At 38.6% G+C, this 19,942-nt stretch overlaps 1 protein-coding gene and 1 non-coding gene across 2 annotated transcripts in view; both read left to right on the top strand.

Moving 5' to 3' along the window:
* Window positions 1-19,942, top strand: part of LOC129492625 (golgin subfamily A member 2-like) — a 74,548-nt gene that overhangs the window by 8,979 nt on the left and 45,627 nt on the right.
* LOC129457854 (U6 spliceosomal RNA) lies at window positions 19,176-19,281 on the top strand. Its single transcript, XR_008649407.1, has one exon. It is a non-coding gene; the product is annotated as a U6 spliceosomal RNA (small nuclear RNA).

Genomic DNA, 19,942 nt, shown 5'->3' with positions numbered 1-19,942 from the left:
AATTCATCTATCATTCATCTGTCTATAATCCATCTATTTATCATCTATTATCATATATCGATCATTCATCTATGATCTATCATATATTGATCATCCATCTATCTGTCATCTATCATTCATCTATCATCTATCATTCATCTGTCATCCATCTACCATTCATCTATCACCTATCTATCATCTATCATAATCATTCATCTATCATCTATCATATCAATCATCTATCATCTATTATTCATCTATCGATCATCTATCATTCATCTATTTATCATCTATCATATATTGATCATTCATCTATCATGTATCAATCATTCATCTATCATTTATCTATCTATATCTATCATCTGTCATTCATCTATCTATCATATATTGATCATTCATCTATCTATTACCTATCTATCTGTATATTATCTATCTATTTATCTGTCTCTCTGTCTCTCCCTCTCTCTCTCCTCTATTAGTACTGTTTCTTTGGAGAACCCCTAGTACATATACTCTTTTTCCTGGCTCTTTGAGTATAAGGTGATTTGCTAGGGTTAAGAATGTAGCCTCCTGGTAGGTCTTAATGAGTTGCGATCGCACCACCGCACTCCAGCATGGGTGAAAGAGCGAGACTTCATCAAAAAAACAACAAAAAAAGAATGTAGCCTCCTGTAACCACTAGCTCATTCCTTATTTAAATGGGTCCCCCCCACCCTCCCAGAGAACCACACTTTTTATCAATTGATCATTTGTCTTGATATACTTGACAAATGTCATTGTCATGCATGAAACACCTCCATAGCCAATAGTATGTGCATTAAAAATAACTCTTCTTCCCCTTCCACTCAAAAGAGAAGAATTCTAATATAATGGTTATATATAAGGAAAATTTTAAATCTGAGTTTACTTTTTAAATTATATTAAAACATTCACAACGTGCAACACTTTATTTTTTATAACAGATTGTTTGTGAGGCACCCTTACCACAAAATAGGACAGTCCATTGTGTCCTGTCTAACTCAAAGATTAAAATGAAAGAAATATACTTCAGCAAAAAGAACCATAGTCAAGGAATGCTGTTTGTCAGGAAGATATAAGTTCATATAAGGAAGTTTTTTCTGATTATTTTACTCTAGGGTGTAAAAACTCAACCAAAATCAGTTTGTACTGGAATACATTGTGTCATGTTTAAGTCATAGCAGCTGAGCCAGGACTATATTCTTCACTACATCAAGTAGGAGGAAGGAGCACCAGAAATACTTTTGAAGCAGGAATTTAAAGTGCGGATAGGATGGCTACCATTTAAGTGATATTTAAGTTTCTCCCTTATGAAGCTTGCAAGGCCCTTTGGAATCTGACCTCTACATCCTTCCTTACCAACATCATTTCTCATCATTTCCCCTCTTCCTTCCTCTGACAACCTCCATTCATCCACATCATGCACTTCAGCTATTCTGAACTTCCTTCCTGAAACCAGCCACTCACAGAGCAACACTTTTCAAATCCTGGCTCCAACTGTGTAACCTGAGGCAGGTTTCCAAATATTACGTGTCCCAGTTTCCTCATCCTCATTCCTAAATTTGGAAAAATAACACTCAAGTCATAGGGTCATTGTAAAGATCAAATGAGATTACAACTACTCATGTGAAATTCTTAGCATAGTACCTTTCATTTAGGATATGCCCCCAAAATACTGGTTGTTGTTAACAGTGTTGACGTGTCTGCTCATAACACTCATTCCCCTCCTCACCTCCTTTTGTATACTTAGTTCCTGTGCATCTTTCAAACATCAGCTTAAATAGGAAACCTTTTCCCAAATAACCACTCCCTACCTAGGTGAATATTCCTCCAGTTTGTATGACCGTAATCCCTGCACATCCCATATCAAAGGACTTAACGTCATTTGCTGTTATCTCTTGTATGTTGTTCATATTTTTTCATTATATTGAAAGCTCCTTGAAGACAAGTGCTACATGTATTGGGATCCCCATTTAATCTCTATCCCCTATATATTATGCCCTCTATGTTTGTTGAAAAACAATGAATGAATGAAACTCAGCTGGCAAGGGAAAGTTACTTTGGCTTTCATTTAGATTTTGGGTTTTTTGCTTTATTTTCAACATAGTCATGAGCTCTTCTGCTAAAAGATAAAATGTAGACACATTAAATTTTACAGAGTTTAATTAAGCAAAGAACAATTCACTAATGGCACAGTCCCTGAAACAGAATAGATTCAGAGAGAGTCCAGCACTAGATGGTCAAAGATTTATGGACAGAAAAAAGGAAAATATGCAGAAAACGGAAGTGAAGTACAGAAACAGTAGGATTGCTTCCAGCTTGGCATTTGCCTTTTACTTAAACATAGTTTTCGAAGTTGGCTGCCTTGGATTGGCTGAAACTCAGTGATTGGTACAAGAGTAGGTGACAGCCTGTTTACACGTCTAATTAATTTACATTGCACTATGTACAAAGAAACATTTAGGCTGAACTTAAAATTGTAAAATTGTTTAGCTGTGGGCTAAACTTAATGTCACATTTCTAGATCGTGTTCAATTAGCTAACCATAGGCATCACTTCTCTTCTACCCTCCAAAACCGCTAATGCTGCTGCAAAAGAGAACTTCCAGCAGCTGTTTACCTGGGAACAAGTTGAAAAATTATTTGAAATGGAAGCCACTAGAATTGTAAACACTTCTGTCATCTTTCTCCTTTGTGTGCCTCTGCAGATAAGGCTACTCCAGTGCCCCCAGATTTGGACCTTAGGCTCTGCAGTTTCCTGTTATAACCAATTTGCTATTTGCATTACCAAAGTATATTTAGTAGATTTTATTTGAAAAAAGAGTTAGAAAATATTGACAGTATTACATAACATAAATTCTTTGTTTAAATTTGTCATATTTAATTTTTGAAAGCTAAATAACTAAAATCTCATTTCTACTAAATTATTTTTTTCATGCTAAGGCTAAATGTGAGATCTAACATTTTAAAAAATTTTGTGTTTTTCTTTCAAAACACATGACAAAGCACAAAAGCATTTTTATCAGGATTAAAGTAATTTATGGTAATTCTAACTCTACAACTACTAAGTGATTATCTAGTTATATTACAATATTATGTTGTTTTACTATCCATTAAGGTTGTGTGTTAAGTGCTTTCCTTGTCTCTATCGTAAAGTTACTCACATACATAGTAAGCAATTATAGGTATAATGCTTACAACTGTAACGATGAATAATAAATAATAACATTTGTTAAACCCTAGATATTCATTTATTTATTCAGGCAATATTTATTACGTATCAGATACTGTGCTAAGCAATGAGTATATCATGATGAACAAAGAAATGGGACTGGACTCTTGGAACAAGATGAAAGCATTACAGGAATAAGCCTAAAACACATTTATATATTTATAATTATAAATCGCAATAAAACCTACAAAGAAAAAAAAGACACTAAAAGAGATCATAGCAGAGGGAATCGAATTTAGATTGGAATGCTAGGAAAGTCTTTCCAAGGATATGATATTGTAAATTAAGCTAAAAAGAATGAAAACCAATTCTACACAAACGATTCCAGAAAATACAAGAGAAGGGAACACTGTGTGAAAATCATTCAATAAGGCCAGCACTCTACTGACACCCAAACCAGACAAAGATACTACAAGAAAGAAAGCAAGGAAAGGAAACTCCCAATAATATTCCTCATAAAATAGGAGACATAGTATTGAAATTGATGTGAAAATCCTCAAAATATGATCAAGTTGAATTCAGGAATAAAAAGAAGATAACATGCTATGATTAAATATATCAGGAAATGTAAATCTGCTTGAACATTTTAAAATCAATAGATGTAATTTACTGTATTAACAAATGAAAGCAGAAAACCATATAATCATCTCACAAGATGTAGAAAAAATGTTTGACAAAATTTAATATCCACTCATGATAAAATCTCTCAGCATAGAGGGATAGTGGAGAACTTCCTCAACTTGATAGTTAGCATCTCTGAAACACTTCCAGCTAACTTCTCAGTTAGTAAGGAAAGACTGAATGCTTTCCCTCTGAATGCGAGAACAAAGCAAGGATGTCCTCTCTCACCACTTATATTCAAGATTTTGCTTGAGGTCCTTGTTAGTGCAGTAAAAGGAAAAAAATACAATAAAGGCATCTAGATCGGAATAAATTGAATAAAACCAAAATTGTTTTTATTTTTAGTTAGCATGATTGCTTGTGGAGAAAAATCTCAAAGAACTTAACAAAAACTTAGTAGAACTAATAAGCAATACTATCAAGAGTGAAAGAAACAAGGTCAAGTTTATTTTGTATACTGTATTTCTGTATTTCTATTTTATTTCTGTATGGCAGCAATGAACAGTTGGAAATTAAAATTTTAAAACAGCATCAAAAACATAAAATGCTTAGCTATAAATCTAACAAAACATATCCAGATTCTGTGCCAAAAACTGTAAATCTCTATTTAAAAAAATCAAAGAAGTGCTGAATAGAGAGCTACATCATGTCTATTGTTGGAAAATTCAATAGAATTAAGATACAAATTTCCTCAAAGTGATCTGGATGCAACACAATTCCATTCAAATCCAAGCAGACATTTTCTTTTGAAATCCACAAGCTGTTTCTAAATTCACATGAAAATTCATAAGAATAAAAAAGCCAAAATACTTCCGAAAGAACAAATTTAGAAGACTCCTACTTTCTGACTTCAGGATTTATTATAACAGAGTGTAATTCTGGTGAAAAGACAGACATGTAGGTTAATGCAATAGAATAAATACTAGAAATACAGTAACTATACATAGGCAATTAATTCTTCACAAAAATGCAAAATGAAATTCAATAGAGAAAGTATAGGTTTTTAACAAATGGTGATGGAACAGTTAGACATCTGTATATATAAAAAAAGTTTTAATTCATATCTTGTATCATATACCAAAACTAAAATAGATTGTATTCATAAATATAAAACTATAAAACACATAGAAGAGAACCTACAATAAAAATCTTTGTGATCTTAACTTAGACAAAAATTTCTGGGACATGACACCAAAAATATGATCCATAAAATTATGATAAATTAGACATTATCATAATTTAAAATTTTTTCTCCAAAAGATACTGTTAGAATAAAAACACAAACCAGAAACTTGGAGAAAACATTTCCATGGCAAAACACATATCTAATAAAGGGCTTGTATCCAGAATACATAAAGACCTCTTGAGCTCAATAATAAGGAAACAAATAATTTTATAAAAATACATAGGCAACAGATTTGAGTATAGAGTTCAACAAAGAAGATACAAGGATGGCAAAACTCATAATAAGATTTTGAACATCAGGTGTCATTGGAGAAATTAAAGCCACAATGAGATATCATTACGTTCAGTTAAAAGACCCTAAATTTTAAAAAAGGTTAAAAAATGAGAGCACCAGCCAGGCGCAGTGGCTCACACCTGTAATCCCAGCACTTTGGGAGTCCAAGGCAGCTGGATCACCTGAGGTCAGGAGTTTGAGACCAGCCAGGCCAACATGGTGAAACCCTGTCTCTACTAAAAATATAAAAATTAGCCAGGCGGGGTGGCGGACACCTGTAATTGCAGCTACTCAGGAGGCCAAGGCAGAAGAATTGCTTGAACCTGGGAGGCGGAGGCTGCAGTGAGTGGAGATTACACCACTGCACAACAGCCTGGGCGACAGAGTGAGACTCCATCTCAAAAAAAAAAAAAAAAAAAAATGATGAGAGCACCAAGTTCTGGCCAGGATATAGTGCACCTGGAACACTCAAACATTGCTGGTGGAATACAAAATGGAACAGCCATTTTGAAAAACATTTTAGCAGTTTCTTATAAAATTGTTTATTATTAGTAATAATATTATTGGGATAGGGTCTTGCTCTGTCACACAGGCTGGAGTGCAGTGGTGTGATCACAGCTGAATCCAGCCTTGACCTCCTGGGCTCAAGCTTCCTCATGCCTTAGCCTCTAGAGTAGCTGAGACTACAGGCACTTGCCACCACACCCAGCTAAGTTTCTTAAAAATTAAACACGCTTTAGCATAAGACACAGCAATTTTAATGCTAGGCATTTATCCTGGAGAAATGAACATATTATGTCCATATACAAAACTATAAGCAAATAATACATAATGAGTTTATTCATAATATCAAAAACCGGAAACAACTCAAATGCCTTTCAACTGGTAAATAGATAAATTGTGGTGCATCTGTGCAATGAAATGATACTCAGAAATAAAAAGAACTACCAATACCCACAACAATCTGGATGAATCTCAAATGTGTAACACTTAGTGAAAGAAATCAGATTCAAAAATTTATATACTTGTTTAATCACATTTACATGTCACTCTGGAAGAGATCATTGTTTGGCAAGGGCTGGGAATGGAGTGAGGGGTTAATTAGAAATACACGCAAAGTGGCATGGTGCGATGGCTTTTACGCCTGTAAACCAGCACTTTGGGAGTTCGAGGCCAGCAGAACACTTGAGGTTAGGTGTTCAAGACAGCCTGGCTAACATGGGGGAAGCCCATCTCTACTAAAAGTACAAATAATTAGCCGGGCTCAAGCAATCCTCCTGCCTCCACCTCCCTAAGTGCTAGGATTACAGGTGTGAACCACCACGCCTGGCCCTTCTGTTCTTATTTCTAGCAAAGCTAAAGTCATCCACCTTTGACGTCTCTACTTTCTCTCCTTCCAGTCTCCCCAAGAAGTTGCTCTTGAACTCCACCCAACAGCACAGCCTGTTGTTGATTCAGTGTCTCCCATCCAACATGGCTGTGGCCCCAGCCATCCTCCCAGCCTCTTGCCTTGGTAGATACTATCTCTGCCCTTAGTTCTCATGCCCTAATTAATACCCGGGCTGTGGGTGCTAAGAGGTTCCCAGCTCCTCCCAGCTCAGAATCCAGTGACAAAGCTCCTTTATGTTAACAGGGCAACTTCTTCCAAATCCCTGGGCTGCTGTGTATGACTGCTGGGGTGAACATCCCCATGTACTCCACCACTTACTGTGCTATCTTTCAGAGGTCTTGGCATTGACGACGACTGAGGGAATCATAAAAATGTTAAATGAAGGCCAGGCATTGTGGCTCACGCCTGTAATCCCAGCACTTTGGGAGGCCGAGGCAGAAGGATCACTTGAGCCCAGAGTTCAAGACCAGCCTGGGTAACATAGTGAGAACCTGTCTCTACAGATTTTTTTTTTTTTTTTAGCTGGGCTGGTGGTGCATGCCTGTAGTTCCAGCTACTCAGGAGTCTGAGGTGGGAGGATTACCTGAGCCCAGGAAGTCAAGGCTGCAGTGAGCCATGATCCTGCCACTGCACTCCAGCCTGGGTAATAAAAACTAGCCTGTCTCAAAAAACCAAACAAATAACAAACAAAAAAATGCAAAATGAAGAAAGAGTCGTCTCAGGAGCACAGTTCTCTGTGTGTGTGAGAAGTGTTACATATATAGTATATTTAGAGAGATAGAGAGTCACAGAGAGAGAAAACAAGTCTAAAGCAGAGGCTAGAAGCCCAATGAACCAATTGCAATGAGATGCCACTAAATGCCCGTTAAAAATAATTCAGTCATGATGGCTCACACCTGTAATCCTAGCAATTTGGGAGGCCCAGGCTAGAAGATCACTTGAGCCCAGGAGTTCAAGACCAGCCTGGGCAACATAATGATATCCCATCTCTACAAAATTTTTAAAAGTGCTGGCAGTCCTAGCTACTCAGGATGCTGAGGTGGAAGGATTCCTTTGAGCCCAGGAGTTTAAGGTTACAGTGAGCTCTGATCATGCCACTGCACTCTAGCCTTGGCAACAGAGCCAGATCCCGATTCTAGAAAAAAACAAAACCAAAAAAAATCAGATTTAAGGCCCACGAGAGCAAATGTTGGTGACAATAGGAAGCATCTGGAACCCTCATAGGTGGCTGATGGGGATGCAAAAATCATACAGTCATTTTGGAAAATAGTTTGACATTTTTAAAGAAAAAATTCTATTTACTTATTGGCTAGTGTAGGTCTTTATTTATTTATTTGTTTTGAGACACAGTCTGCTCTGTTGCCCAGGCTGGAGAGCAGTGGCACCATCTTGGCTCACTCCAACCTCTGCCTCCCAGGTTCAAGCAATTCTTGTGCCTCAGCCTCCCAAGAAGCTGAGATTACAGGCATGTGCCACCACGCCCAGCTAATTTTTATATTTTTTGTAGAGACAGGGTTTCTCCATGTTGGCCAGGCTGGTATAAAACTCCTGGTCTCAAGCTATCTGCCTACGTCAGCCTCCCAAAGTGCTGGGATTGCAGGCATGAGCCACCCCACCTGGCCTAGTGTAGATCTTTAAATAAGAGGTATTTTCTTTAAAAGTTAAACACACACTCGCCACATGACCCAGCAATGGCGCCATATGGTGAGTGTCTATTCAGGTGTCTACCCCAAAGAAATGAAAGACTGTCTGAAAATGTTCAAGGCAGCTTTATAAAAATACCCCAAAAATGGAAGTCACTCAAATGTGCATCAACTGATGAATGGAAAAAATGGGGGTATATTGGCCAGGCACAGTGGCTTACGTCTATAATCCCAGAATTCTGGGAGGCTGAGGCAGGAGCATTGTTTAAGCCCAGGAGTTCAAGACCAGCCTCAGCAACATAGCAAGGCCCTGTCTCTAAAGAAAAGGAAAGATGGCACATCCATACCTGGAATACCACTCAGCGATAAAGGAAAAGAACTACTGGGCTGGGCGCAGTGGCTCATGCCCATAATCCCAGCACTTTGGGAGGCTGAGGCGGGCGGATCACCTGAGGTCAGGAGTTTGAAACCAGCCTGGCCAACATGGCGAAACCCCGTCTTTACTAAAAATACAAAAGTTAGCCAGATGCGCTGGTAGGTGCCTGGAATCCCAGCTACCCTGGAGGCTAAGGCAGGAGAATTGCTTGAACCCAGGAAGTGGAGTTTGCAGTGAGCTGAGATCATGCCGTTACACTCCAGCCTGAGTGACAGAGTAAGACTCCATCTCAAGAAAAAAAAAGAACTACTGGTTGAATCTCAAGAACATGATTGACAGAGCCAATCACAAATTATTTTATTTATGTAATTAGTATTACTATTTTATAATTTATATTATTTCATTTATATTCTAGAAAAGGGAAACTATAGCAACAAAAAGCAATTTGGTGGTTGCCTAGAAGTGTGGATCAGGACAATGACTCACTGCAAAAGGGCGTGTGGGAATTTTTGGGGTGATAGAAACATTCTAAAACTTGTGATGGTGTTTGCATGTCTTACACATTTACTCAAAGTGATTAAATTGTACACATAAAATGGGTGAGTTTAGGCCGAGCATGGGGGCTCACGCCTCCCTGTAATCCCACCAGTTTGGGAGGCCAAGATGGGAGGATTGATTGATTCCAGAAGTTGGAGACCAGCTGGGCAACATAGTGAGACTTCGTCCCTACAAAAGAAAATTTTTTAAAAGTTAGCCAGCCGTGGTGGTGTGCGCCTGTGCTCCCAGCTAGTTGGGAGGCTGAAGTGAGGGATAACTTGAGTCCAGCAGGTGGAGGCCGAAGTGAGCTGTGGTCGTGCCACTGCATTCCAGCCTGGGTGACAGAATAAGACTTTGTCTCAAAAAAAAGTGGGAGTGGTGGGTAAATTTAATTGTAAGTTATTTTACCATAAAGTTGTTAAAAAATAACTATTAAGTCTAAACAGTAATCCTGGATACCCACTTTGGGAACAGAGACAAGCATGCAGCCTGTGCTCAAAAAATGCTTTCAGACTGTCGGGGAAACATTATGCACCAGTCAGTGTCCACTAAAAGGAAAGCCTCTTCCCTCCCTCAAGTTCAAGTCAGCCCAGGCTTAATGTTATCCTTGTCTGTCACCTGGTGGCCAAAATGGGCCATGTGGGTGTCCTGATCTTTCACCCCAAACTCCATGAGGCTCTGTGGTTGGGCTGAAAAGCTGTGGATGGAAAGAAGGGGAACTTTACCCCTGGAAAACTGGTGCCCTGAGAGGCAAGTTGGTCAGAGGTGCAGGCATAAGGGGATTACTGGGGGTCTATGGGACAGGAATACAGCCTCTTCATGACAGAAAAAATACTTTGGTGCAACCAAGAGGCTGATTGAACACAACTCACCACCGTTGCACACTGAAATACAATATGGGAAGGTTTTTTGCAAAAAGGGGAAGGAGAAAACTTTAGGGACAACAATGAGCTAAGTAGGAAAGGTAGTCATGTGGACACCCAGGGTGAGTTCAGGGATGCTCAGAAGATTGACAGGTTAGCAGGGGATTCTGAAAGGCATGGATGGGACACTTCAAGATACGTTGTTTCAATTGATAAAGATGCATAAACCTAACATTGTGCTTATTGGCTACTTAAATATTGGTAACATACTGCTTCCTCAATAATAAGGATTATGGCAAACTTAATTGTAGTTTCCTAAAATCTTTTATCTGGTGGAAATTTCTATTAATTATCAAAAGGGCTTAAAATAAACTTCAATAAGCATAAACCCTTCTATTCATTTTAAATCTATCCAACCTACAAAAACAGAAGAACATATTGGCCACAATTCAAGGCCATGTTACATTGGAAAAACATTCTCTATCATGTGGCCTGGCACAAGGGTTAGCAGCAACAGAACAGATAGAACCAAAGGAAGAAGGGCCTGAAAAGCCCACTAGTGCATTTGGGCTGGCATTTTGTTACAGGAGGTTCTGATCCAATTTTAAATTCTGTAATGCAGTCTAGTGAGGCAGCGAGAGTTCATTATCCCAACCACAACCTACGGTCTACCAGGAGACATGCGGCCCACCAGCTGGTATTTGAAACAATAGAGTTTAGTGCCTAACTGTTCAAAATGTGGTCCCTGGCTGGGTAGCATCAGCATCTCCTGGGAGCTTGTTAGAAATGCAGGATTTCAAGCCTTTCATGGATGTTATTTGTTAGCTAGCCTACAAAACATATGATAATAATTCACAAACATGCACTAAAGTGAAAAATAAACACTCACCTACACACAGGCACACACACAAAGATAGGGCTTGCTAATACCAACTGCAAAATGTTTTATCCAATAAATGATGATAACCAATTTGTTTTCAAAATGAGAAAGTAGGATTTGGGTACCCATTTCTGTGTAGCTAAAAATAACAAAATTCGATGGCTTAAAATAATTATTTAACATGACTTATCATTTCTACAGGTTAAAAATATGGAAAGGGCTTGGCTCAGTGATTCTGCATGCAGTCAAATAGTATCTGGGACTGGAATCACCTGCAGTCTCACTCACCGACACGTCTGAACTGGGCACCTGCAGCCTCTCTCTCTATCCGTATGTGATTTTTCCATATGGGCTTTCCAGCATGGAGTCCTCAGGGTAGCCAGACTTCTTATATGGCAGGGAAGGTGGTCTTCTCAGTCTATCAGAAATGAAAGTGACATTTTTGGCCTTTCTCATTTCTCTTCTATTTTTCAACTTGTTTAGGACCTGGGCAGGAAATACAGCTGCTATTTGCTAGAGTGCCTTGTAGTCTCAACACTCTACAATGAATTTTCTTTCATTCCCATGGCATCTTCCTACTTGGGGCCATGCCTTGCTTGGTGCCCTAGTACACCCATACCCTTATCTTCCCAGACCCTTTGGGGCCTCAGTCTGCCTACTTACTCCACCTGCCCCCCAGTCCACTAGAGGACCCAATAGCAACCCTGTGGCTTCTGTCACGCCCTTGGCTATCTGCTCATATCCTGCTAACACTCCAAATCCTGAGTATTAGGCAGCACTAGGAGATTGCTTCCTTGCCTAGGACTCCAAAAGGGGAAGTCCTGGATTGATGTGCAGCAGCCTATAAAGTTTCCTAGGGGATGTGAGGTGAGAGAATCAATAAGGAGTGGTTGAGACATAAGTATAATAAGGAGAGAAGAGCATGCCCCTCCTCATCCCCACCCACCTGTAGTTCCAAAAGAAGGAAACCTTTTTTCTTTATCTCTTGAAAGAAGACAAAGTTGTCCAATTTAATGACATCACGTATATAATAGTGAAATGTCACAATATTCTTTGTGCTGCAACAGTATCAATAACTAGTGAAGCCATATGACCAACCACCATCACATGAAGCCATCAGTGCCTTTCAAACAATGTTTTCATGCTATGCTTGAGGCCAAAGAGCAGGAACCTCAGGGAGAGGTAGAGGGAATGAAATTTATCCAAATCTGTGAAGATACTACAGCCAATCTCAGCCTAAAAACACGCAGGTGATACTCTGCCTGCCAGATACCAGGTTTCTCAGAGCTGGGAGAGCAGGTGAGGGCTGTGAGACCCTTAACTCTTTGACTCAGGAGCAGAGGAATACATCTCTAGTTTTCACAGCATCAGTGACAATTTCCCGAGTGGTGGTGGGCCTGGCTGCAGAAAACAGGAGCTGCACACCTCACGCACACACGACAGTCTGCCTGGGGCAGAAGTATGCAGCGACCTGTGCTCCCAGCCACACAAATCCCTGAAGGTACTGCTGGTGTCCAGCTGTCATTCAAGGCAATAGACACACTAGCAGGGACAGAGGCAGCAAAATGAGTTTCCTAGATGATGGCAGGGCAGGCAGCCTGAAGCATATCTCAGCCAGCTAGGCACGGAAGGAAAAAGCTGAATGACTCTAAAGAGAAATCACCCCTTTTGTACCAAAGGGAGAGAATTAGAATGGTTACAGCTCATAATGAATCCCATTTACAATCGCATCAAAAATAATAAAATACTTATGAATATATTTAACCAAGTAAAAGAACTGTACAGTGAAAACTATAAGATATTAATTTTAAAAAATTTAAGAAGACAAATGGAAAGATACACTGTGTTTATGACAAAATCATGACCTTTACAGCAATGTGGATGCAGTTGGGAGCCATTATCCTACGTGAGTTAACGCAGAAACAGAAAACCAAATATCCCACGTTCTCACTTATAAGTGGGAGCTAAACATTAAGTACACATGGACATAAGCATGGAAAAAATAGACAATGGAGACTCCAAAAGGCTTAAGCGAGTAGGATCAAGGGTTGAAAAACTACCTACTGGGTACTATGTTCACTATTTGAGTGATGGGATACCAAGCCCAAACCTCAACATTATGCAATATATTTCATATAAAAAACCTGCACATGTACCCCCTGAATCTAAACAAGCAAACAAAAACAAAACCAATAAATGGTTTATGTTAAAGAGTAAAAGAAATTCTGAGGTGCAAAAAAAGACAAGATATACTGAGTTCATGGATTGGAAGAATTAATATTGTTAAATACTACCCAAAGTGATCTACAGAGTCAATGCAATCCCTATCAAAGTTCTAATTGCATTTTTCACAGAAATGTAAAAAAATCCTAAAATTCATATGGAACCACAAAGACCCTGAATAGCTAAAACAATATTGAAAAGGAAGAACAAAGCTGGAGGCATCACACTTCCTGATTTCAAATTATAATTCAAAGCTATAGGAATCAAAACAGTGTGGCACTAGCATAAACATAGAAGTATAGACCAATAGAACAAAATAGAGAGCCCAGAAATAATCCCACCTATGGTAACAAATTTTTGGCAGAGGCACCAAAAATACCCAATAAGGAAAGGATAGTCTTTTCAATAAATGGTGGGACAACTGGATATCCATATGCAAAGAAATGATATTGGATCTTTATGTCATGCCATACACAAAAAACAATTCAAAATGGATTAAAGACAAGTGTAAGACCTGAAACCCATAAAACTCCTTGAAGAAAACATGGGAAAAACTCCATGACATTCGTCTTGGCAATGACTTGTTTGGTTATCATACCAAAATCACAGGCAACAAAAGCAAAAATAAACAAATGGAACTGCATCAAACTAAAAAGTTTCTACACAACAAAGAAAGCAATCAACAAAATGAAAAGACATATGGAATGCAATATTTATGTGCACATCCTCTATCTGATAAGTAGTTACTATCTAAACTATCTTAGGAATACAACTCTATGGCAATAGAACAACCCAATTCAAAAATGGGCAAAGGACCTGAGTAGACATATTCCTAAAGAAGACATACAAATGGCAAACGGGTATATGAAACGATGATCAATATCACTAATCATCAGAGAAATGAAAGTCAAAACCACAGTGAGATATTACCTCACACATGTTAGGTTGGCTATTACCAAAAATTCAAAAGATAAGTGTTGAGAAGGATATGGAGAAAGGGGAGCCCTTCCACATTGTCAGTGGCAATATAAATTGGTGTAGCCATTACAGAAAATAGCATGAAGAAAACAGTAGTTTTCTCAAAAAACTGAAAATAGAAATACCATAGGATCCAGCAATTCCACTACTGGGTATATACCCAAAGGAAATGAAATCAGTGTGTTGAAGAAATGTCTGCACTCCCGTGCTCATTGTAGCATTATACACAATAACCAAGATATGGAATCAACCTAAGTGTCTGGTGACAGATGAATAGGATGTTATGTATGTATACAATGGAATATTATTCCACCTTAAAAAGAAGGAGATCCTGCCCGCTGAGACAACATGGATGAACCTGAAGGACATTATGCTAAGTGAAATAGCCAGATGCAGAAAGACATATACTGCATGAACTCACTTACATGTGGTAAAAACAGATATTAGAATGATGGTTATTAGAGACTAGGGGTGTGGGAAATGAGAAGATGTTAGCCTAAGGGCATAAGTTTTCAGTTATAAGATTAATAAATTCTAGAGACCTAATATACAGCATGGCTAATAGTAACGCACACTTGAAATTTGCTAAGAAAGTAGATCTTAAGTATTATCAACACAAAAAGGAAGGCAAAGTTAGAATGGCGATCATCAAAAAGTCAGAAAACAACAGATGCTGGAGAGGACGTGGAGAAATAGGAACACTTTTACACTGTTGGTGGGAGTGTAAATTAGTTCAACCACTGTGGAAGACAGTGTGGTGATTCCTCAAGGATCTAGAACTAGAAATACCATTTGATCCAGCAATCCCATTACTGAGTATATATCCAAAAGATTATAAATCATTCAACTATAAAGACACATGCACACATATGTTTATTGCGGCACTATTCACAATAGCAAAGTCTTGGAACCATCCCAAATGTCCACTAATAATAGACTGGATAAAGAAAATATGGCACATATACACCATGGAATACTATGCAGCCATAAAAAAGGATAAGTTAATGTCTTTTGCAGGGACATGGATGAAGCTGGAAGCCATCATTCTCAGGAAACTATCACAAGAACAGAAAACCAAACACCACATGTTCTTACTCGTAAATGGGAGTTTAACAGTGAAAACACATGGACACAGGGAGGGGAACATCACACACCGGGGCCTGTCAGGGGGTGGGGGGCTGGGGATGGGATACCGTTAGGAGAAATACCTAATGTAGGTGATGGGTTGATGGGGTTGATGGGTGCAGCAAACCACCATGGCACGTGTATACCTATGTAACAAAACTGCACGTTCTGCACGTGTACCCCAGAACTTAAAGTATAATAAAAAAGGGGGGGCCAATATATGAGGTAATAGATATATGAATTAGCTTGATTGCGATGATTATTTCATGATGCATATGTATATCAAACCATCACACTGTATACCATAAATGTATACAATTTTTGTTTGTCAATTATTCTTCAGTAGCACCTAGGGAAAAATTAAACTTTGATGCTATCGATTTTTTTCCATCTGTACCCATCGGTGGTCTTCTTGGAGAGAAAGAAGAAAACTTGGGAACATTGCCATTTTCTAACTTCCGACATAAAATGCTTTCTTCTTCTCCAAGTATTTTGGTGGATTGAGTTGCTTTAGTCTGGGTTCCTCCAGAAGCCAACTCTGAGACAAGATTTATGTGCCAATAGTTTACTTGGGAGGTGCTACAGGAAAACCCTGGTAGGGTAGAGAAAAGAGGCAAGGAAAGGAAGGAAGCCAATTAAGAGGGCATGATCATGCCAGTTTCCACCATAGGCAATTGGAGCACCAGGAATTGGTATAGAACACTCACCTCAGAGTTATCACTCAAAAGGTGAGGTAGGTGGGCATTTTTCCACCAATCCACATCAGTGACTGGTTGAGAAAAATAATTTCCCTTTCCTGGAAGCAGTAATTTCCCCTTACTTTCAGCCTCCCTAGCAATCAAGAGACTTCAAACAAAAAAATAAATCAAAGGTGTCAACAGTTTGCAGTCGACCTGGGTGCACAGAAATGTAACTTGTTTACTACAAAAGTCAATTTCTGTCTTTTCAGGTGACTCAGTCTTTTAACAATGCAAAGGCTCTTCCCCTAATTCCTGCAGTTCTTAATTACTGAGTGCCCCATTCTAGAATAGTGTAAGGCTCAACTTGATCTTTCAGGCAAGCTTACCTGCACTGTTGCTTAGGCCTGGCCAGTCCCTCTACAATCCTTTCCTACCCTCATTGGACTCCCTGGGGGAAATATTAATCAATGAAAACAAGATAGGTCCACTAGGGAAAGAAACTATTGATGCCTTTTCAATATCATAAAGGCATAAAACATCTATTGTTTCAGTCTGACATGTTAAGGAGAGAGAGGAATAAAACTGAAAAATTAACGACAAACAACTCTAGCATCTTTGAAGGAGAAAATAATTTCCAGTTTAGTGACACAGCGTCAAAGACCCAAACACAAACATTAGTGGAATTACTTATCTGGAAATCACTGAAAGGGTTTTGTGGTTGTTTTTGTTGTGTTTTTTCAAAGTACTCTGTAGAAAAATCTTGAAAAGAAAGCGCTCTGAGATGTCTACATCTTAAAAGAGTAGAATTTTTATAATGCTTATGACAGCTACTTATAAAGTACATCAGTTTAAAAAAATAAAATCTCATGGTGTTTTGCTGCAATAACCTAAAGGCTGCTCCTGAAAGTGCCCACCAGCCCAGGAAGCAGTTTGTACACTCAGAGATCACAACTAACCTGAGAAGGAGCATTGCTGTCCTCAGAGAAGGGCTGGGGATGGGGGCAGGAGGAAAGCAACATAAATGCAGGTGTTTTCTTTTTCCTGACCCAAATATCAGGAAGTGAAAAAGTCTACAAAACAATGTTAACTCATCTGTTCCTCATAATTTGATTTGGAAAATAATTAAGTTGTTATTATTAACTCCAATAAAGCACACAGGGGGCCTCTGTGACATAACTATTATGAGATTCATTGGACTCAAACTTTCTAGGACTTTTTAACTTTGAAGTTGTAAGCTTGAGGTTGAACCAATGTAGTATTTCTCACTTTATTTTTTATAGACTTTAAAGCTGGAAAATGTACTGACCTTGGGAATAGCAAGAGAAAGCACTTCTTTCCCTCTCCTGACACCAAGTGATCCCATCCCTGTGTTTAGGCCTAGGCTGACCTTCTAAGATGTGCGTGGCTTCCATGCTTTGGAGCATTTTACATGTAATTACCCACTTCATCCTCATGACAATACCGTTAAGTATCCACGATGATCAACTCCATTCTACAAATGAAGAAACCGGCACAGTGAAGGTAAGTAGTTTTCCCTGGTCTCTAGTTAGTAAGGGTAGAGCAGGAATTGATTCCAGGCAGCCCTGTTTGTGTTCATGTCTCCTAGAGGTTGTCCTTACCCAGTCCCAGGAAACAAGTTGTGAAGGAGACGCAGTGGATTTTGTTTTGTTTTGTTTTGTTTGGAGGGTTTCTTTGTTGTTTGATAACATTGACCTTCTTGTCTCCTTACCCTTTCTAGAACTTCGTTAAAATCATCTAAAGTCTTCTGGCCTATTGTCATACGCCTGAACATTTTCTAACCAATGTTATTTAAACATTTACATGCCGTCTTCTCCAGGGCACTGTCTTAATTGTCTTTGTAGCTCTCATAGAATTTAGTATCCTTGTTTATACATAGTAGGTTATATATATTGTTATGTGTGTACAGATTTATATTTATGTGTATATGTATAGTGGTGTGTGCATATAGATGTATATGTGTGTATGTATACATTTAGTATATACCATGTCTTAATAAGTTACACAATGTTTTGACTCTACCATTCTGTATGAGAAAACCAAGCCATTTCTCACACTCAATTTGACCATGCAACCACATGAATATGACAGCACTCGACATATCAGACACATTGGAAAACATTCTGACTTTCCCAAGGTCTCAGGCTATTTATCAAACTCGATAGAAAATGTAAGCATTTCATGTACGTGGTGTTTTGAAACATTTCAGCTGTTTCACATCACATGCTACTTAGAAGTAGGAAATGATTGCAGTATGGTTTTAAAAATATGGTACGCAGGTATATTCTTGTATTTCTATAAGTTTCAAAAGAAAATAATGATGATTCACCAATTCCTTGCTGAAGACATGTGCATAGGCACACATGGTTTTCTCACCTGCACTAATCATGGTACCTGGTTAGTAAGAGTAAACTCTTTAGGGCTAGTGAGAGAAGGAAGTAACATTTCACAAATTCAAGAAAGAAATGTAAAGCAAAATAGTTAAAATGGAGGAATGGAACTAGTAAAGAAAACAGAAGATACTCTTCCAGGAAAATTCTTTTTTCTTTTTTTCTTCTTTTTTTTTTTTTTTGAGACGGAGTCTCGTTCTGTTGCCTAAGCTGGAGTGCAGTAGCACAATCCTGGCTCACTGCGACTTCCACCTCCCGGGTTAAAGCGATTCTCTTGCCTCAGCCTCCCGGGGAGCTGGGATTACAGGTGCATGCCACCATGCTGGCTAATTTTTGGTATTTTTAGTAGAGACAGGGTTTCACCATGTTGGCCAGGATGGTTTTGATCTCCTGACCTCGGGATCCACCCACCTCAGCCTCCCAAAGTGCTGGGATTGCAGGCATGAGTCACCACACCCTGCCGAAAATTCTTTACACTTAAAAATGATAACTTTTGTTACTATAAGTTTCTTAAAATTTCAATATAGCAATTTTTAGCATTGTGCCTACACAGTTTTTAGGACAAGAAAGGCTACTTCTCATATTCTTTGAAGAGTACTTCTATGGATTTTTAAATACTTTTAGTCAAGAAATATCTCAGGTAATCCTTTCTTAGCAATGTTTTATTAGGTCGAGAACATGGCAGTATATTTTGGATATAATCCAAATCTCCAGTGGGGTGGTACATGTGAGAAGTTTGATACAACTTAAAAAGACCCAGTCTGGTGCTCGCTTTGGCAGCACATATACTAAAATTGGAACAATACAGTGAAGATTAGCATGGCCTTTGCCCAAGGATGACAAAAAATTTGTGAAGTGTTCCATATGTTTTTGAACAATGAGAACACGTGGAAACAGGGAGGGGAACATCACACACTGGGGCCTGTCAGAGGATGGAAGCAAGGGGAGGGAGAGCATTAGTACAAATTCCTAATGCATACAGGGCTTAAAACCTAAATGACGGGTTGACAGGTGCAGCAAACCACCATGGCACATGAATACCTGTGTAACAAACCTGCATGTTCTGTACATGTATCCCAGAACTGAAAGTAAAATTTAAAAAAATGAAAAAAAATACTTTAAATTTTAAAATAAACTTAAAATTTACTTAAAAAACAAAAGACTTGGTCTCAAATTCTAGTCCAGACTCTGCTAGGCATGACCTCCTACATTCCTATTGTCCCTCTGGAGTAATGGCTTTAATCACCAAAAAGGGGTTGAGCCCGAAGCTTCTGTACTTTCTTCTTTTCCAGAATGCTATCAAAAGCATCTGATTTTGGCAGCTCATATTCCAAATGTGCCATTAAAGTCACAATTTATGTGTCTGACTCAAGTAGATTAATAAAGAGTACGGTCATTACCACATGTATTGGATCAAAAATACCGTTTACTCTTATTTTCCCTCTTATTGTATTGGCAACCTACTTCCCTAAATTTACTAAAACTAATCTGTTGTTTAGAAAGTCATATAGACATAAATTAGGTGAGGTAA

The sequence above is a fragment of the Symphalangus syndactylus genome, chromosome 11 (genome assembly GCF_028878055.3).
Source record: "Symphalangus syndactylus isolate Jambi chromosome 11, NHGRI_mSymSyn1-v2.1_pri, whole genome shotgun sequence".
Classification (NCBI taxonomy): Eukaryota; Metazoa; Chordata; class Mammalia; order Primates; family Hylobatidae; genus Symphalangus; species Symphalangus syndactylus.
Note: the sequence above shows the minus strand (reverse complement) of the source record. Positions and strands in the feature narration are given on the sequence as shown.